We start from the raw sequence: 13330 nt of genomic DNA, 5'->3' as shown, positions 1-13330 counted from the left end.
TGAATATCTCCGACCGGTAAAAACAGACTGACAACACGTTGAAAGAGCAGAATATACAGTATCAAATAACTTATACATGTAAACAACACTAACCTCTGTTTCCATTCAAAACACCATTATAATAGCCTAGTTTGAAACATGCCTAATTTTAGGCTATGTCTCTACTTAGCAAGAAAAGGCTAATCAGTGTCATGTGTAGCTTGGTAGATCATTGATAGATACATGTAAACATTAGCTATGTCAGATTTAGTAGAAGTAGATCTTAACATTGAAACACAGGGCTGTGACACCGGGGGGGGGGGTGGAGACGCAACAGACCATCCTCTTTGGATTTGACCCGGTGGACTTGTATCAAAATTAAAGTAAACCATGTTTAGCCATTTTGATTTAAAGGTTTTAACTAAAACATCTTAGTGTGTTATATCAGGTTACAATTAAATATAATAGCTTAATATCAAATGTATCCTTCATAAAGAAAGATGAGATCTGAGGAGGATGGGAGTGAAGAGAGCGTGAGTGTTGCTGAGCGCAGTGTGGAAATGAGAGAAGGAACTGGAAAGTAGGCCGAGCAATGCGGACCAGTTTTTGCCAGAGGACCCAGGACTACGGCCGGATAAATTAATGATGATCAGAGACACCATAGCACACAGGTTGGCAAGTAAAGGTTCAGAGAAAACTAATGTAGTAGGCCTAGTAACCACAGTAAAGAAGTCTAATGTTGAGAAAGGAGGCTTAAAATGTGTGTAGACAAATCAGCCTACTCCTACTACCTAGCATTAGTTAATAGTTATTACCTATAAACATCTAGGCCTATAGATATGTGTACCAAGGCCCGGTTATTTATATTGGGGGGGAATTGAGGAGCATGGGAGCCCATCAGGACTAGGGCCCAGGATCTTGTGCTACGCCCCTGGATGTGACTGCTTCTTCTATAAAATATAAAATACATATAGCTTGCATTGTCTGGCCATAAGCAAACGGCACATTGGCACAGTTGATAATATAATTATAAAACTATTTTCAACATAAAAACAAATAGTGCTTGTGTAGATTTAAGCTGTGCATCCTTAAATTGTCCCTGTCCAACATCTCAGTTAGAGTCTGTAGTGGTCCTAGTGAAACAGTTAGTCTGGAGCCCTGAACTGGCTTCGGCTGACCTGTCTGCACATTAGCATCATGGAGGCTAATTAACTTTGTTAATAACATGGTGTGATGAACCAGAATGACAGGGGTCCTGGAAGTTGACCCATCCCGGTCTGATGTCAGTGTAACCGGAGGGTGAACGGAGAGAAGAAGTAAAGGTACCAACCTGCTCTGTGCAGCCGGTGTTTCGGTTTAACTGGTTTTTAAGTTAACTGGTGATAGAGGCAGATGTGGTGTAGGCGTGCCATGAGAAACTCCGCAGAAATGATTACGTAGGTAGCTGCAGTGATGCCTGTTTGAAATACTGCAAACGTCAATAAATCGTCAAAATGTTCATGCTGTCATTATTTGTGTCATAATTGTGTTTAAAGTGTTGGTAATGACGTTTATTTAAACCTTCTGAAGTGTTTGCTGACTCTGCAGATGGAACACAAATAAAGACCGCTGAAATAAGCAGAACAGCGCTCAGTGCGCTCCGATTAACTTGTGTCACAACAAGTACTACCATCGGTCATAGGCTCATATCGATTCATTTACACTTACAAATACCTAATATTTAACATGGGCAACACAACAGCTGTGTTGTAGAAAATAAAACCAAAGTTTCCACACGTCAACATGGTGCACAAATTCAAACTCAATATGCAATGTAAGATCTAGGTCGTGTTAAAGGAAATACATTGACTCAATGCTGTGACTTAAGGAAACACAATTTGGTGTCCTTTAGTTTATTTCAATAAATCACAAATACACATCACTTACATAAATGGTTACAAAAAAAATACACAAAGTGTCACTTCATGCAGTGTCATCATAACTTGTTAATACTGATCGAAAAAGTTGAAGCATTTGCTTATTACACCAGACCCTTTTTTACATTCTATATTATTAGGGCCCTCATGATATTATCAATTTAAATAAAATGTATTAATAATTTCTGTATTTTTATACATCACGTGCTAAAATTAAATAAATACTTGCAAATTACTGACATGCAGCACTGATCTTTATAGTGTACCCCTCACCCCTGATTTTAGTTGCTACACCTGTGCATCCACAAAATTAATTACACTTGTGTTTCATTGGGATGAAATTGTGTACAGATTAATCTTAAGAAATTCTACTGTAATATAGTACTGTCCAGGACAAATAGTTTTTCATTACGCTTAATTTTTTGCTTTTAATTAATTCAAGTTCCAAGTTTGAAGTTGTCACATGAACCAAACCATTGAAAATTGTTTAAACTTTCGTAGGAACAGCTGAAGAGAGACAGCAAAGTGTTCTTTCCTTAAGTCACAGCATTGAGTCAATGTATTTCCTTTAACACAACCTAGATCTTACATTGCATATTGAGTTTGAATTTGTGCACCATGTTGACGTGTGGAAACTTTGGTTTTATTTTCTACAACACAGCTGTTGTGTTGCCCATGTTAAATATTAGGTATTTGTAAGTGTAAATGAATCGATATGAGCCTATGACCGATGGTAGTACTTGTTGTGACACAAGTTAATCGGAGCGCACTGAGCGCTGTTCTGCTTATTTCAGCGGTCTTTATTTGTGTTCCATCTGCAGAGTCAGCAAACACTTCAGAAGGTTTAAATAAACGTCATTACCAACACTTTAAACACAATTATGACACAAATAATGACAGCATGAACATTTTGACGATTTATTGACGTTTGCAGTATTTCAACAGGCATCACTGCAGCTACCTACGTTGTGGTCTTCGTTCTTGCAACGGCATCACAAGTTAATTCAATAACAGTAGGCCTACTACAACATGGATTACGTGTATTGATATCTGTTACATTTCAATACAGCCTGTAAGTAAAACGTAAGCTACATATGAGGTTTACACCCAGCTGAATGCAGATGTGGCAACATGTGCATCCGCTCAGATTAAGTTGTGATACATAGGCATTTATAGGCTAGATGTAATTATATTTATGTAGGCTACGATGGGTTATGTTAAGTTGCAACCTTACAATCACGTTCCTTAATGTGCAGAATGCCTACTCATTCATCCAGATACAAATGATACCTCTCGCTTATTGAAACGCATATTGCATATAGCACAGTGGGTCGGAGAGAAACGTATTTTTTATTGCTCTGGATGTCTGGCACATATTGTAGAATTGACTTGAAGTGCCGGAGTTCGAGCAAGTGTTGGTTGTAGAAAGTCAATCTTATGAATGTCTGAATAGTTGCAACATTATAGTTAGGAAACAATGCAATTTCAGATATGTACAATCCAATTGTTAATAGTTATTTTAAGTTTAGATATCCATAATTACAAAAACATTCCAGATAGTGTAATTTAAAATATCCAAAACTTCACTATGCCTTAAATATTACATACATCATGCTATGAAAGATATCTGAAGTTGAGTTGAGTCAGTATATGAAAAAATCCCATTTCGAAACATAGAAGTGATAGGGTCAAATAAATAACAGATAACATGAAACGTACCCCGCTAACATACATCGACACTTTTATTATTCCAACAGTATGCCTATATAATACACCAGTTTGCTTACATTTCAGAAACAGTGCTTTAACGGTGAAGTGTTATAGTCACAAGTCGATCGGGGTGTACCGTGACGTGCAGTAAGAGACACAGTCGCCAGACAACGGTTGATATTTCGTAACGACAACGGCAAGTGTTTGCATAAATGTCTGTCGGGGCAGGAATTAATGCTCAGCAACTCGTTTTTATCGTAAAGTTTCACAAGACACCGACAAATAAATGTGAAATAGAAGGAAAGCGATAATGTTTATTTCCTGGTTAGTCGGGAATGGGTCCTGAGAGACCACGCCTACACCACATCTGCCTCTATCACCAGTTAACTTAAAAACCAGTTAAACCGAAACACCGGAGCTGAGGGCTGAAAACAGCGTCCAGTCGTTTCCGTTGGCGCTCGTGCTCCTCTTTAGAACGACACAGTTCCTCCTCGTACTCTGCTATCGTTCTTTCAACCAGCCCAAATATCTCTTCAGCAGCCGCAGTTAGCCGCTGCTCCACCAGCCCTCTCAGCATTTGGACTTTAGACATTTTCACACGATGACAGAAACTTTTCCTCCGTCAAAAACGCTGTTTGTTTTCCTTCAAACTGTTGCTAAGCAGCTAGCATGCTAAGCTAGCGTCGTTAGCTTTGTAGCTTCCGGGAGATGAGTCCGAGGTAAAACATTCAGAAAGAAGGTGAGCAGCACAACGTCCATGAGACAGGTTTATCCGGACACACACGGGCTCTGATGGACCACATCTGTTGGAGCTCACACACTTTCTCAGCACAACAAACCGACTCCAATGTTTTCACTCACGTTAGTCGCCATATTGCTCAAAGAGTAACATCCGGTTTTGCTGCAGCTTGGTGAATAGCCTTCAAAATAAAGGTCTGTATAAAAAGGAGGTACAATAAGTGGTTTATTTCAATGGTAAACATTCTTCAATTCCTAAAAACGTCTTGCTCTAAGAACTTTGATATATTAAAAATTGTCTTTAATGGATAGTTTGAGTTTACCCGGCCATAGCCAGACTAATAACCTATGTGTGGTTGGGAGATTTTTATTATTAAAGGCCAGTTATTACATGGATTAGGATACTATGCATCCTGATAAAATTCCTTTGTCTTTTGGAATTAAAATACCAAGACTCTGGACTCCATCTGGGACTTGGAAACAAAACAAGACACTCTTGCTGTTTTTTCATGTTGGTTTTTGGCACTTTACTAATGTGCCATAAAACACTAATGTGCATGTATTTGATTCTTCTCCTCAGACGTCCAGCAGCTGTCGGTGGTTAAAGCAGAGGTTCCCCCTGAGCAGCAGGGTTGGAGCTCCAGTCTGGACAAGGAGGACCCAGACCCCCCCACACATTAAAGAGGAACAGGAGGAACTCTGGACCAGTCAGGAGGAGTCAGGATAACGCAGGATTGACGCATACAGCTCTTCCCCCCTCCCCCCACTAGGCAGATCCGACCACAACCTGGTTCAGATCAACCCCTGCTATGTGCCTCTGGTGAAAAGGCAACCTGTGACCTCAAGGACAGTGAGGAGATGGTCGGGGGAGGCCTATGAGACACTTCAGGGATGTTTTGAGGTGACAGAAGCACTCTGTGAGCCACATGGAGAGGACATAGATGGGCTGACTGAGTGTATCTCAGATTACATAAACTTCTGTGTGGACTGCACTGTCCCAGCAAGGACTGTTCAGTGTTACCCAAACAACAAACCGTGGGTAACAAAGGACATCAAGGACATCCTGAATACTAAGAGGAGGGTTTTCAGAGCTGGGAATAGGGAGGAGGTGAGGGCCATTCAGGGGGACCTGAAGGTGAAGATCAGGGAGGCTAAGGAGAAGTACAGGAGGAAGCTGGAGCGTAAACTCCAGCAGAACAGCATGAGGGAGGTCTGGAGCGGCATGAGAACCATCACTGGCTTCAGACCAACTGGCAGCAGAGGAGTTGATGGCAGCTTGGACAGGGCCAACAAACTCAATCTGTTCTTTAACAGATTTGATGCTCCTGCTCCTGCCCATCCCCCCATTAACACAACTGCTGTCTCACCTCCAACCCCATTACTTCCCCCTCCCCCCTCACTGTCCCTTGCCCTCCTCCTGGGAGAGCCCTACCTCCCCCTCCCCCTCCTCTAGCCCTCCGGTTAACACCTCTCTCCAGCCTGACCCCCTCCCCCTCCCCCACCTGTAACCTCTGTGTGCCCCACTGCTGACCAGGTGAGAAGACAGCTGACCAGACTCCACTCTAATAAAGCTGCAGGCCTTGATGGTATCCATCCTGGGGTGCTCAAAGCCTGTGCCTCTCAGCTATGTGGAGTCCTTCACCATGTCTTCAACCTGAGCCTTAGTCTCCAAAGGGTCCCCGTGCTGTGGAAGACATCTTGCCTTGTTCCTGTGCCAAAGACGCCACGTCCCAGTGACTCCAAGGACTACAGACCCGTGGCACTGACCTCCCACATTATGAAGACCCTGGAGAGACTGGTTCTGGAACAGCTGCGGCCCATGGTGAGACCTCTCCTGGACCCCCTCCAGTTCGCCTACCAGCCCCGGTTGGGAGTTGAGGACGCCATCATCTTCCTGCTCAACCGCATCTACGCCCACCTGGACAGGCCGGCAAGCACGGTGAGGGTCATGTTTTTTACTTCTCCAGTGCTTTCAACACCATCCGGCCGGCCCTGCTGGGTGAGAAGCTGACGGCGATGCAGGTGGATCCCCCCCTCGTGTCCTGGATTGTTGACTACCTGACTGGCAGACCACAGTATGTGCGCCTGCAACACTGTGTGTCAGACAGAGTGGTCAGCAAAGCCGGGGCCCCGCAGGGGACTGTCCTCTCTCCCTTCCTCTTCCCCATCTACACCACAGACTTCAACTACCACACAGAGTCCTGCCATCTTCAGAAGTTTTCTGATGACTCTGCAGATGAGGCTGAGTACAGAGCTGTGGTGGGGGACTTTGTCACATGGAGTGAGAAGAACCATCTACAGCTCAACGTGGCAAAGACCAAGGAGCTGGTGGATGATCTAAGGAGAGCCAAGGCAGCAGTGAGCCCTGTTTCCATCCAGGGGGTCAGTGTGGACATTGTGGAGGACTACAAATACCTGGGAGTGCACTTAGACAAACTGGACTGGGCCAAGAACACTCAAGCCCTCTACAGGAAGGGCCAAAGCCGTCTCTATTTTCTGAGAAGGATGAGGTCCTTTAACATCTGCAGGACGATGCTGAGGATGTTTTATGAGTCTGTGGTGGCCAGTGCTATCCTCTTTGCTGTTGCATGCTGGGGCAGCAGGCTGAGGGTAACGGACGCCAACAGACTCAACAAACTGATCCGCAAGGCCAGTGACGTCGTGGGGGTGGATCTGGACTCTCTGTTGGTGGTGTCAGAGAGGAGGACGCTGTCCAAACTACATGCCATCTTGGACAATGTCTTGCACCCACTCCATGGCTTGCTGCTCAATCACAGGAGCACTTTCAGTGATAGACTCATTCTCCCAAAATGCACCACAGAGCGCCACAGGAAGTCATTCCTGCCTGTGGCCATCAAACTTTATAACTCCTCGCTCTAAGACACTCAGAGAGGTTGAAACTGGACAATATTATCTGTATTATCTGTTTTGTGCAATAACACTGGCCTGACATGTGTGCAATACTCAACTGCTACAATTATTATTATTATTATTATTATTTTACTTTTCACCATTGCAATTCCTAAATTATGTTAATTATGCAAATAATGTATAGTAACATTCTTTTAACTATGTAAATACCGTACATGTCCACACTCCTTATATTTCTTTGTTTGTATTTCTACTCTGATATTTATACTATCTGTGCAACTGCAACACAGAGTTTCCCTTCAGGGATCAATAAAGTATTTCTGATTCTGATTCTGATTCTGAAGGCAATTAAATTAAATTCTTCCTTATCTTTGTAACGGCCTTCGCCTGGCAAAATTGTATTGTATTATGTTTATTATTTTGTATTATATACTTTTGTATGTCATTAGTGTTCTGTATACTATTTTTGCAATAAAGTTGACATGAAGAAAAAGAAAACTCACTGCTGAACAGCTTTGTTTTCATAAATCACATGTGTGAGCCTGCTTGCTCTGGGAGGCGGGGCTTAGGCTCCCATTGGATGTTCCTATCACGCTATGAACCCTTGGAAAGGGAACGTGATTGGCTACAACTGGCCTGATTGGCGTGTTGATAGCCAATGAGAGCTGTTTCTAAGATGGCCGCTCAGAGAGATGACGCAGCGTATTGGCACTACACAGTGGGAGCGCTTGCTGGACGTCGGGGGCTGTCCCGGGGTGAAAACTAAACAGAAAAAGGCGGGGATAGTTTGCTTGTGTAGGCAGCAACATGAAGAATACAAACATACCCAGCAACACGGTGCAGGGCGAGGAGACGGAACGAGGTCGGCACATGAAGTTAGCAGCTAGTTAGCACGGACTCTACAGGACAATACTCCCAACCTGGATGAATTCTTTACATCTGGGGACACTTCCGGACTACAGGAATATTAATAAGCCAGGAAAGGACGGGCGGTGAAGGTTTAGGAGCGCCTACAGGTAGGGAAGAGGCATCATTTTCTCATTTTCTTCTTCAGTATTATGAGTACTAAGAGGATGAATAATGTTCCAGTAAAATGAATGGTTGAACTGCAGAGAACCAATCAGACTGGAGAGGCTGTTCCGTTTCATAATGATAGACAATGGCCCAGCAGCACGAGGCTTTGAACGCACCTTTGTTCATTTGATGTTGATCCGGTGTTTTGTGCCTTCTGGGTTTTCCCCCTTCAGGGGCCTGTTGCACGAAACCATATAGGGGAATGAGCCGGGATATTCAAGTTATCCTGGATGAATTAAGCTTTGACTTGGTTGCACCAAACCAGGTTAAATTAAACCCAGCCAAGTTACCATGGTGATTAATTCTTTGCGACTAGCCTGGTCCAGAGCGAGGCTAAGAGCGAGGCTAGCTTCACCTCCTCGTTACTTTCCGTATTATATGTAGGGCTGCACGATTATGGCCAAAATGATTAGGCCTATCATGATTATTTTGATCAATATTGTGATCATGATAATTTGTTGATTTTAACTAAAACTAATTTTATTGTCACATAGGGTATTTATAACTGCTTTCACATCCATATTATGCTACATTCTTCTTATGTTGAAGTTATATGTTGTACATACATACAGCTCTAACACATGGAAATGAAAATTATCTGAAATAGCCGAGGATATATTTAAAAAAAATGACTCACTTGTTTTCAATAATAACTGATAAAGAGAGCTAGGGAGGGGGGGGGCGGGGTATGCAATGGATGCTACTCACAGAGACGGCTGACTCATTAGGAATGAATGGGAGGGGGGCGATGGACGTACTCACAGAGAGACGGCTGACTCATTAGGAATGGATGGGGGGGGTGATGGACGTACTCAGAGAGTGACGACTGACTCCTTAGGAATGGGTCCAGCAGGTTTCGTCCGTCTCACACGCTGTCCCTCTACGAAGACAGGTTTGTCCCTCATGCTTAACAACATACAGCTGTGTTAATAATAATTAAAACTGTGGACAAATGTCAGAAGCTTGACATCGGTGCAGTCGCCGCTCTGTCTCTGTTGCTGGGGAGCCTGTGTTAGTGAATGGGGGGGGGGGGCTGCGCGGAGACTAAGAGTGAGAGACAAACAAAGGCACAGCTTTACAGAAGAAATGGGTCATGTAACGCTAAATTAAACCATATCGATATAAACAACGTTGCTTTGTTTATGGAGAGGCAGCAGATGCGACCTAGAGGAAAAATATTACTCACGCCCTAGAGCCCTGTAAGCTAACAGACACTAACTAGCACCCTAGAGCCCTGTAAGCTAACAGACACTAACTAGCACCCTAGAGTAGGGTGACCAGACGTCCCCCGACTTCACTCACACCTCCCATTAGTTCTTCTAACCCTTGTATCATTATCTCTGCATGTCCCCCCCGCCTCCTTGGGTCTACTAAAGGCACCTTCAGCAGACGGCAAGCTGGCGACCAGAGCAGGAAAGAAGGGCAAGGAGGAGGAGGAGGTGGAAGAGGAAGAAAAGGAGTATGTGGTGGAGAAGGTTTTGGACCGCAGAGTGGTGAAGGGAAGAGTAGAGTTTCTGCTGAAATGGAAGGGGTTCTCAGAGTAAGTATGAGTCTAGAATATTAATGCTTGGTGTTCTTGGTCCTGAGATATATAATATATTTACATATTGCAAATAAGTGTCAGCATGGTATCATGCCCTCAGAGTTGAAGGTTTGGTATTTTGACACTACGTTGCAGACCCACAAATTAAGGTCATTTCAAGATGGCAATAGAAAAAAGGAATAATAGGACTGATAATCAGCGTGAGAATGGATTGTCTAAAAACAAAGTGTGAGGAGATGTTCTTCTGTCTGCACTCACCTTCCCAGTGAGGATAACACATGGGAGCCACAAGACAACCTGGACCTGGACCTTATCACAGAGTACATGCAGAAACACAAGGAGACGGAGGAGAAGAAGAAGAAGGAGGGCAAGAGGAAAGGTGTCAGGGAGGAGGAGGTGAGTGAAGGAAAGAGGGTGCTCCAGACTGAAGAGTCCCAGAAATCTAATCTCAATATTAATGAATGCACACAGAGGGCTTCTCTTTTAGGATTTATATATTATACCGTAATTCCTCAAAGAAAAACCGGTAGTCAATTAAACTGCGGCTCTCTGATAGTGGTCGGGGGGGCAACACGGATAAATAAAGGCCGGGAAAATCAGAGTGGATAATCTCATCGGTGCCTTTCATATAATGAGCAGTCAAGTTTATCGTAATGTACATTTCAACCAGTTTAATTTAACAGATTCAATATATTTTCTTCTCATTGTGTTTTTCTGGATTATTTTTTTTTATAATTAAGAAACCGAGTGAGAACCAATCCCTTGAGATGGAGAGGCTGAGAACCCTTCAGATACTAGATCCAGTAAAAATGTGTGAAACACTCAAAGAAAATGTTCCATTTCCAAGTTTCCAGCACTACCAATCCCAGACGCCCCCCCGCTTGTTACCGCCTGGCTCAAGGCCGGCAATACAAACGCCCCACAGAGATATCAATCCCAACTTTATTAACACACAAAGAGCGTAGTCATGGTAATGCAAGGCAGCTTTATCTGTAGAGCACATTTCAGCAACAAGGCAATTCAAAGTGCTTTACACAAAAACAGTTAAAAAATAAAAACAGATAAAACACAAGAATAAAAGTTACAGTGCAGTATAAGAAATTACACATTAAAGAAATGAACAACCGTTTAAAGAAAGGCAACATCAAAAAGAAAGGTCTTCTGCCTTGATTTAAAAGAACTGAGAGATGTATGTGATCCAGTCTCTTGGTCTTAGTGAGGACTGGAGGGATGTGAACCACTCCATTTTTTAGAGAGACCTGTAAAGACCACGTTACAGTAGTCAAGTCTACTGAAGATGAAAGCATGGACAAGTTTTTCCAAATCCTGTTGACACATAAGTCCTTTAACCCTTTAACTTCTTTAGGTGATAGTAGGCTGACTTTGTAATTGTCTTAATGTGGCTGTTAAAATTCAGGTCTGAGTCCATGACTACACCAAGATTTCTGGCTTTGTCTGTTGTTTTTAACATTGTTGTTTGAAGCTGAGCGCAGAATTTTAATCATTCCTCGTTTACTCCAAAAACAACCACCTCAGTTTTTCCTTCATTTAATTTCAGAAAGTTCTGGCACATCCAGTCGTTAATTTGTTCAATACACTTAGTCAGTTTTTGTATTGGAATATAGTCCCTTGGCGATAAGGTTATGTAAATTTGTGTGTCGTACGCATAACTATTGTAATTTATTTTGTTGTTCTCCATAATCTAAGCCAGTGGAAGCATGTAGATGTTAAACACAAGAGGCCCCAGAACGGAGCCTTGGGAAACTCCTCACGTCATATTTTTATGCTCAGATGTATAATTACCTATTGACACAAAGTAATCCCTGTTCTGTAAGTAGGATTCAAACCAGTTTAGTACTGAGCCAGAAAGTCCAGCCCAGTTTTCCAATCAGTCTAGTAGTATGTCATGGTCGACCGTGTCAAATGCAGCACTAAGATCTAGTAATACTGAGACTGAAATTTAGATACTATCTGTGTTAAGGTGGATGTCATTAAATACTTTGACAAGAGCCGTCTCAGTGCTGTGGTGTGGTCGGAAACCAGACTGAAAGGTATCAAAACTGTTGTTCAGTGACAAGAAATGGTTGACTTGTTGATAAACCGCTTTTTCAATGATTATGTATCAGGTAATGCATCAGCCCAACGTAAACACAGACATGCTGTGAATGATGTTTCTGGTTTTACTTAGCTCGCTTCATCATAGAGCTTTACTAACTCACTCACTCTGTCTGTTGCTATAGAAACGGAGATCAATGGACACGTACAGTATGTATTTTTCAGATCGCATGAGCCATTCATTGGCTCGGCTCAGTTGTGCTTCCCAACAGACTGAAAGGCGCCCAATTCGCATGTCGCTGATCAACACTAGATCTCTCACAAATAAGACTTTTATATTGAATGACTTTTTTACGACCAATGACCTAGACTTTCTGTTGTTGACGGAAACCTGGCTGAAACCAGGTGATGACAGCGCCTTCTCGGAGCTCCTCCCCCCCAGCTGTTCTTTCCTCAACTCCCCCAGAGCGTCAGGTTGAGGTGGTGGGCTGGCCACTTTCTTCAGAGACAAGTTCAGATGCAGGTTATTACCTGCACTTAGTTTTAATAGTTTTGAACTTCAGCTGTTCATGGCTGATTTGGATTCTACTGTGTTGTGTGCAGTTGTTTATCGCCCACCAAAACTCAACAAGGATTTTATTTGTGAATTTTCTGAGTTTTTAGCAGATGTTGTTCCTAAACACGACAAGCTCCTGGTTTGTGGGGATTTTACTATCCATGTGTGTTGTCCCTCAAACCCACTTGCTAATGATTTAAAAGACCTTTTGAACTCCTTTGGTCTTAACCAATGTGTGGAAGGGCTGACACATCATCTAGGCCACACCCTGGATCTCATCATCTCCTAAGGGCTTTCAGTTTCACTTGGAGAAATAACTGAATCTGGTATCTCCAATCACTTCCCCATCAGATTTGAGATCAGTGTTCCACCTCCCGCTATTAAGCCTGTCTCCTCAGCTTCTAGGCGCCGCTGCATCACCTCCTCTTCAGCTGGAGAGTTTGCATCTGTGTTTGTGGGCTCACAGTTCTACATAAAGAATGGTCTGTTCTCTCCCTCTTCCCCAGATAACATTCTCTCTGAGTTCCATTCCACAAGCACTGACATTTTAGACTCTATTGTCCCTTATCGGACTAAAGCTGTTAGACCGAAGGCGGACCGCTGGCTAAATGACACCACAAGAGCCCTTAGGCAACACTGCAGACAAGCTGAACGAAGATGGAAGAAAGACAATTTACACGTGTCACTGGGTGTATTAAGGATCAGTCTAGCCACATACCAGAATGCTGTGAAGGTGGTGAAGACGCAGCATCTCTCTTTTGTCATCGCTAACAGTTGCCATGAACCTAGGGTGTTATTTAATACTAATAACTCAGTCATAAATCCATGCTCCTCTGCTCCGTCAGATGTGTCAATCAGTACATGTGAGAAATTTCTCTGTTTTTTTTA

The 13330-nt window shown here is 43.1% G+C and overlaps 1 long non-coding RNA gene across 1 annotated transcript; it reads left to right on the top strand.

Moving 5' to 3' along the window:
- The first annotated feature begins 5 nt into the window (after positions 1-5).
- LOC116684516 (uncharacterized) lies at positions 6-13032 on the top strand. The gene is made up of 3 exons (XR_004330784.1): positions 6-16; positions 3043-3047; positions 12143-13032. It is a non-coding gene; the product is annotated as an uncharacterized LOC116684516 (long non-coding RNA).
- Positions 13033-13330: the final 298 nt, after the last annotated feature.

This window comes from Etheostoma spectabile, unplaced genomic scaffold (genome assembly GCF_008692095.1).
Source record: "Etheostoma spectabile isolate EspeVRDwgs_2016 unplaced genomic scaffold, UIUC_Espe_1.0 scaffold00019302, whole genome shotgun sequence".
Taxonomy (NCBI): Eukaryota; Metazoa; Chordata; class Actinopteri; order Perciformes; family Percidae; genus Etheostoma; species Etheostoma spectabile.
This window is presented reverse-complemented; position numbering and strand designations above follow the sequence as displayed.